We start from the raw sequence: 7,878 nt of genomic DNA on the forward strand, positions 1-7,878 counted from the left end.
ATCACATTTAATTGCTATATATAAAGAACTGATGGCACTCTGGAAGACACGGCAGCGGGTGGGTGAGGTCAGGCCAGGTGAAGCAGGTCCTGGCAAGTCTTGCCAGCCGGGCTGCGAAGATCCCGGCACCTCTCAGTCCTTCTCCGGGCTCCTCGACAAGGAGCTGCCATGAAAAAAGGCAGGCACCTTCCCTCCCCATCCAAAAGCCATAAAACACGGCGGCTGAGTGATGCTAGGGGTTGTGGCAGAGCATGAGGCTCTCTGCAGCTGACCCCTTCGACTTTGAAGGGTGGAGATGCTCCAAGGTTTGGAGGGGAAGGGTGTTCCAGGGCTGTTCTGCAGCAGGGTGACTTTGGGGACGTGGGGGCTCCTGCCTGGTGGCACCATGGTGAATTCCTTGCCTGCTGCAGACACCCTGGACTCCCCCAGGGCTGGCTGGGGGTGGTGAAGCCGCAGTTGCAGCTCAGCAGAGCTGTGAGCCTTCGGGGAGCCAGGGCAGTGCCAGTGTGTGCAGCAGCCCCCCAGGTCCCACACCCACCACCAGGCTGGTGTTACTCATTCCTGGCTGTCATGCTGCATCCTGGAGCCCCTCAAACACGCTGTGTACAGACCTTCAAACCCTTGGCGGGCTTGGATTGATTTGAGAGCCTCCTCCACCATCCCCCCTGACCATAATTCTGCATTTGAGGCAGCATTGAAAACTTCCTGTGGTTAAGGGCTGGGAGATTGCGTCTGCCATTGCCGTGTCTCAGGATGAGATTAGGTCAGGCTGATGTGATTTGTTCTACAGTTCCATACAGACCGTCACTCATTGCCTCGTTATCTTCCGGGTGCTTCCAAGGAGAATTGATGGCTTGTGCCACATCTGGTAACCTCTGTCAGGCCACCTGCTCTGTGACATTGCTTCTCTTTCCCCCTCATCAGTGGTGGCCCGGGTTATTTTGGGTCTTGCACCCTGGGGATGTGCAAGCACAGCTCTGGGTCCTCTCCCACCGTGTCCCACACTGGCTGTTTTGCTGCTGGTGCTGCTCTTGTTTGCAGATGGCTTTTTAGTGAAGGCTGGAGCAAAAAGGCAGTGAATGCTTTGGCTGGTTCCTTCTAGTGGTAGAAGGCATAGTTCCTTCCCTCTCCATCCCTCTGTGTTTCCTGCTGCTGCAGACTGAGGCTGAAGGCTCTCCTCATCCTCCTCTGGGCAGAGAATGGATGGAGAGCAGCCCTGAGGAGAAGGACCTGGGGGGTGCTGATGAGTGAACAACTTGACAGTTTCTAGCAGGGGAGGGGATTTTGCCCCTGTGCCCAGGTGAGACCCCACCTGCAGAGCTGCCTCAGCCCTGGGGACACAGCAGCAGCACCTGGGGGTGCTCACCTGGAGAGGAGAAGGCTCCAGGGAGAGCTCAGAGCCCCTCCAGGGCCTGAAGGGGCTCCAGGAGAGCTGGAGATGGCCTGGGGACAAGGCATGGAGGGACAGGACGCAAGGAATGGCTTCAATTTGACAGAATAGGTTTAGATTTAATATTAGGAAGGAATTGTTCCCTGTGAAGGTGCTGAGGCCCCGGCCCAGGTGTCCAGAACAGCTGTGGCTGCCCCTGGATCCCTGGAAGTGCCCAAGGCCAGGTTGGACAGGACTTGAGCACCCTGGGACAGTGGGAGGTGTCCATGCCAATACTGCAGCATTTGAACCCAGCCACTGACCTTTGCTCAGCCAGTGCTGGCAGCAGCATCCCTTTAAAACCCACACTTGTGACACTGGAACTGCTCATTTCCCTGCAGGAGCATGTTTGGAAAAATGCTGGAAAATAAGGAATAATTTTTTTCGACATTTCCCACATAAAACTGTAGGAAATGACATTTCTTTCACTTAAAAAAAAATTCTTCCATCTGTATTTGGAGAGGTTTGGCACTGAAGTCCTGGTTTTGCCTTGTCCTAGGTGATTTCTTTCCCTCCCTTGCTCACACCCTCTTGGGATTACAAATCTGCTTTTAAGCCAAGATAGGAGAGTCCCCAGGCTCAGGGTGATGGAGGCCAACTCCCAGATTTTGTGTCTTGCTCCAGGGATGGTGCTGGGGCTGGAGGTCAGGCTGGGCCTGCCTGGTCCCACGGCCAGCCTGTTTCCCTGTCACCTGGCAGGAATTGCCTTCCCCAGCACCAGCAGATAGAAAGTGGGAAATGAAAGGCAGGCCAGGCTGGGCTGACAAAAGCAGATGGGGACAGCACATCCGTGTGGGTTGTGGCTGGCCATGGTTATCCCTGCAGGAAGAGCTCATCCCTGGGATTGGCAGAGGCCCACTGCTGGCTGGGTGCTCCACACCGCCTCCTCTTCCCTCTCCACAGCTCCCGTGTCCGTGTGTCCCAGCTGGCACCAGCCAGGCCCCATCTGTCACTTAGGGAATGGGATGGCTCCTTTCGGTGGCCCAGGCACCGTCGGTGCCACTGCTCCGGCCCCTCTGATGGATTCCCTGAGCTAATCCAGGGAGCTGGCTGGAACTGGACACGGCTGAGCTGCTTGGTGCATGTTTTCAGATGGTATCAGGGCTTTTGCATTTAAACCTTGCAGACTGGCCAGGGCAGCTGCAGGTGGGCAGGGCCAGGGGGCTGCTCCTCGTGCTCACAGCCCTGCAGAGCCAGGAGCTGCTTCCTGCAGTGGTGGAGGGGGCAAGGGGAGGCAGTGAATCAGGACCCCCTGGAGTCACCAGGGTGGTTTTTCCATCCTAAATAAGTGGAACTCTGCAATGCTGGGCTGTGCTGGCTTCCCTTCCGAGGGAACAGTGCTTTGGGAGGCCAAGCCAGGCTTGGCTTTGCTGTGCCCGGGGCCCAAGGGGGAAAACGCCTCCCCAGCCCAGGAGGGAAACAACAAATCCCTCGTGGCAAAGCCGCGGGATGCAGGAGGGGAGGGATGGCCCCTCCTGGGTGCAGAGCCCGGGGGTGTTTAAGTGCTCTGCTCAAACCACGGCATCCAAAGGAGAGGGCACCCTCTCCCCAGCGCCCGCAGAGCCCCGTGTGTGCTGGAAATGCTCTATAAATACATTGGCAATAAATAATGGATAACCTGGATGGGCATTAAAGTGTAAACAGGAGGTGAAGGGCTCTCTCCCATTACCGGTCCCCCGAGAGCCACGCGCATCCCTCTCTCCAAGCCCTGCTTGATGCTACTCCAACTGCAGAGCCCTTAGTCACAGCAGTGACAATATCATAGATCAGTGGCTCCAGAGTTGGCAAAAACAAACCAAAAATAGTCCGGAGGGCAGAGTCTTCCTCCCGATGGCGTGCTGGATTCGCCTGCGTCAGCGTTTTTGGCTGTGGTGCTCCTCTGCCTGCATGGGCTGACCCTCCCAAGGAGTCAGAGTCCTCTCCCTGGCACACAGCTCGGGAGTGCCCCTGACCTGGGAGGTTTTATCACCCTTGGATGCAGCTGAAGTGTTGAGCCATGCTGGCTGGATATGGTCCCCAAAACTCACTGCCCTGTGGCTGAAGGTGGCCCCATTCCCAGGCTGGGGGGGATTGTCCCTGTTGTCCACAGACAGTCCCAAGGGGTGGCATGGACACCCACCTGATGTGCAGAGAGACAAGGGGATTAAATGAATGTATGGATGTGACATGGGGTCATCTCAGTAGGAGGCTTGTGCTGGGAGTTGAAGGAAGGGCTGGTCAGAGTCAGGCAGGGTTTGCCCAGCAGGGGGGTCCCGTTCTGCTTCCAAAGGGACCTCACAACCCCAAATAAAGCAAACCTTCCTGGTACCAGCCTTAATGATATATCCCAGGGTCCACCATCCTCCTGGAGAGGAGAACAGGGTGCCCAGAGCAGCTGTGGCTGCCCCTGGATCCCTGGCAGTGTCCACGGCTGGGCTGGATAGGGCTTAGAGCAGCCTGGGACAGTGGAAGGTGTCCCTGCCCATGGCAGGGGGTGGGACTGGATGAGCTTTAAGGCCCCTTCCCACCCAAACCATTCTGGGATTCTGTGATTTGTGTCTTTGAGCTGCTAAAAGCAGAAGAAAAACATCCCCATAAAATGCCATGTGCATTGTATTTCCTGGATCTCCCCCAGCCATCCCCAACACCAGGGCCAGTCTGTGATGGCAAGAGTGCATCTGTTTAATAAGACAACCTAGGCCATGAAGATACATTCCAAAAAGATAATAAACCGGATTGCTGGAGTGCAGGGGCCAGGCACCTCTGTCCATCACTGATCCCCCTCTCCCACCCTCCTTCCTGAACCCTTCAGGCCTGTTTATCTTCCTGCCTTTCTTTGGAGAGCTGCTATTTCCTGCTTTTCAGGGTGTCAAATCCGCTTGCAGAGTAGGAGGTGTGGGTTTGGGCTACGTTGGTGCTGAGAGGAGGCTGAGCAGGAGGGCAGTGGAGCCCCTGGGGCAGCTGACCTTCTCCCAGAGCCCACTCAGGGCCAAGCTTTATTCCCAGGTGGTGGCTGATGAGAGCTGCTCGAGCATCCCAAATCCTCCAGCCAAGTGGAAGCCAAGGGGGTGATGCAGTCAGAGAGCAGGCAGCTGCCGGGCTGCTGAGCTCTCCCCACTGCTCCAGCATGTGCTTCCCTGGGTGTTTTTCACTGCCAGCCAGCTGAGCTCGTTACTACACCGAGCAAATGGAAAAATATAAATTTCCCCAAGCTTGGAACTGGGGGAGGGTCACAATTCCTCACACTGGAGCTGACAATTAATAATGGAGATCTGACAGATTACACGCTCACCTGGGACATGCACAGCACCTGGAGAATACTAAATTAATGCTCACAGACACCCTGAGCTCGGAGCTGTGAAGTCCTGGTTTTGAAGCCGGGTGGCAGAGCTGAACCCAGAGCTCCTCTGTGGGCATGGTGAGGGCAGGACGGAGAATTCCTCAGGGAATTTCTGTCCTCCAGCTGCTGAAGCACTGTGATAGGACCTGGTTTTGCATTATTCAGGTGACATAATCTCCTGAGTCTAGAGGGGGAAAAAACGGCAGGCACAGCCTTGGCAAGGCTCCTTTTTGCAGAAGGTGACTGGGGGTGACCCTCACCAGTCCCAGTCCTGCTCTGGGCAAATGTGGCCTCCTGGGAGACAAGGAGAAGCAGTGTGAGACCTCTGCAAAGAGGAGCACAAGACCTGGGTGTCCCACAGTCCCCCAAAACCCTACATTATAGCTCAGCCTTTTTCCCTCATTTGATGGGGTTTGGATCTACCTGGGGTTTGGTGGGAGGGGGGATGTGCAGCATCCAGCAGCTCCTCTGCAGGGAACCTGGCCCCAGCCGGGAGCTTTGTGGGGAATTCTTCCTGAATCCCCGAGGGACTGAAAACCCCCATGCCTTGGTAACAATTTCTGAGTCACAGCAGAGCTCACTGGGATGTTTCAAAGTCCTGCCTGCAGAGGGGATGCTCAGGGGGAGAAGCAGAGCCCAGTGCACAGCAGGATGATAAATAACCCGCCGCGGGGACCTTCCAGCTTCCCTGCTGTGGCACGGCTGTAAATAGTGTGCTTTGGGAAGCACCGGTGCATTAGTGAGGGCTGTAAAGCACCGGGGCTTGGCTGGGCACTGCTGGCTGCAACAGCAGCAAAAACCCAGCCAGAAAAATGCATCCCATCTTCTTTTACGAAGCACAGCAATCTGCTGGCTCAAACTGCACTTTAGGAGATTCACGAACTGAAGCCCAAAACAGGCAAAAGAGCTCCAAGGCTGGGCTGGGGCAGAGCCGTGGGTCCTCTCCCTGTGCTGCTCCTCACGCTGGGGGGTTTTACTCTGCCACCCTGGGCAGGGCAGCACAGGTGGCACCCGAGCAAAATGCTGCAGAAAATGCAGACAAGGCAGGTGATAACATCTGGTAAATGATCCTTCTCTAATTGCTGTTTTATGGTAGTTTGATGGCTGGTGTGTAAAACCCCAACAAGCCTCATCAAGGTTGCAGTGAAATCTTCTGAGAAGCAAAGGGCTGCTCGGAGGCTGCTGCGTGGAGGGGGGGCAGGGAGAGCCCCCAGCTTCTGACTTTTCAAAGGCAATTTCTGAGTCACCTTCCCGGGGATCTCCCTGCTGCTGCTGCCCTGGGAGCTGAGGGAGACTCACCTGTGCAGGGCCCCTGCACCAGGGAGGGCAGGTACCTCTCAGCAGCCCCAAAGAGCTCCCCAGATGCTGGGCTTAGAACAGAGGTTTTTGTAAAAAAACACTACATGGAGAAGGCCTTAGGGGTGAACAAGCCTGGTGTGCTCCTGCCCAGAGCTGTTATTAATTTCAGAGCTGCTGGAAGTGCTTGGCTCTGGTGATGCCCCGTGGGACCAGCTGGCCCAGGGGCAGAGCCAGCTCCCTTGCCAGCTCCATCCTCAGCCAGAGGCTGTTGCACGCAGGGAATGGCAGCAGGGAAAGCCACGTCCCTGTGTTCACTCTTGGGGACACATGGCTGTCCCTGGTGTCTTGTTCTGGGCAGGGAATTGTTTGGCCTTGGGCAGCCTGCTCCTCTCCCAGCTGCAATCACCTCTCCAGGCTGGATTGGGCTGCTCTAAGGATGGGGGTGGGAAGCTGTTTCAGCACGAGGAATCTGCCCAGCCCCTGCTGTCCCACCCCTGTGCCCTGGAGAGAAGCTTTTTTCCAGGTACCAGCGTGCCAGGTCCTGCTCAAAGCAACGATCTCTGTCCTCTCTGCTGAGGAAGCTCTCCCTCCCGTCCCGCACTGACCCATGCTGGTCCCTGACCCATCCCTGTCCCCAGGGCTGGAAGGGGTCACTCATCCATGAGGACCCCAGGACACGCTCCCCAGAGGCAGCCCTGGTGGGTTGTTTCCGCCTGGCACCAGTGATGGTCCAGCTGTGGTGGCTCTTGTTTACTGGTCTGAGGCCTGCAAAAGATTAGGGGAAAACAGATGGCTCCTAATTGGCAGTGCAGCTTACTTCCTGCTCTCCAGATAAACCATTACATTAAGGCTTAAATCAAACTTCGTACAACTTAGGAGGCTGCTTGTAATTATTTCAAAATCTAGACAGATTTAAGGGCCTGGATTAAGGCTCTGTTTAGTGTAATGAATGAAAAATGCCTGCTCTGTCCCGTTAGGCTGAGCAGCAAAGTGTTGAAGTGCTGGAAATGGGACCAGCAAAATCCTCAGGCTCTGATGGCCGGAGTTTTGGGGCAAAGCAAGAGGTCGTGGACTTTGGCCAGGCTTTTCTGTGAGAGCAGACCTGTGATGGGGCTGCAGAGGAGCACACAGCTCCCTCTGGGACATAGTGACACCATCAGGAGGCTCTGGACATCCGTGGGGACTCGCAAGGTGGTTCAGGGCTGAGCAAAGTCTTGGGATAATTTTAATTGAAGCTGAACTCAGCTCAGTTAAGATAAACAAAATTTAATAAGCTGACCAGCTAAGGCTGATGAAAAGGGAGTGATGCCTCTCGATCTCCTGTGAGCATCTCCCACTGGAGCAGCATGGATTGGCAGCTGCTCCAAGGATAAAACAGCATCAGCCCATGTGTTTGGGACACAGCAGTGTCACCTGTGATCCCTTAAAAAATTCTCTGGGAAGTGAGAGGTTTTTGTTGTCTGTTCTAAAAAACCAACACGCCTGCAACTCTGACCAAGAAATGTCTGGAACTTCTCTATCTCTTCACCCAGCCACGATGGAACTTCTCTCAAGCCCTCCTGAATAACCCACACAGGGACTGGATTCACCTCTCAGTAGTTTATAGACTGTTTTTAGAGCTCCTGACAGCACAAGTGCCACGGCACGTGTCCTGCCTCCTCCAGGATCTCTCCAGGGGCATGGAGAGCTGCCCAAGCATCCTGCCATGGATCTGGGTGGGAGAGACACCACAGCCCCTGTGCAGCAAGCTGTAACCAAGCCGTGGCATCTCTGGGGACAGCGGCTGGCTGGCTGGCACATGCTGAGGGTCTCCCTGCTGGCCCCAGCCTGG

The sequence above is a fragment of the Haemorhous mexicanus genome, chromosome 2 (assembly GCF_027477595.1).
Source record: "Haemorhous mexicanus isolate bHaeMex1 chromosome 2, bHaeMex1.pri, whole genome shotgun sequence".
NCBI lineage: Eukaryota > Metazoa > Chordata > Aves > Passeriformes > Fringillidae > Haemorhous > Haemorhous mexicanus.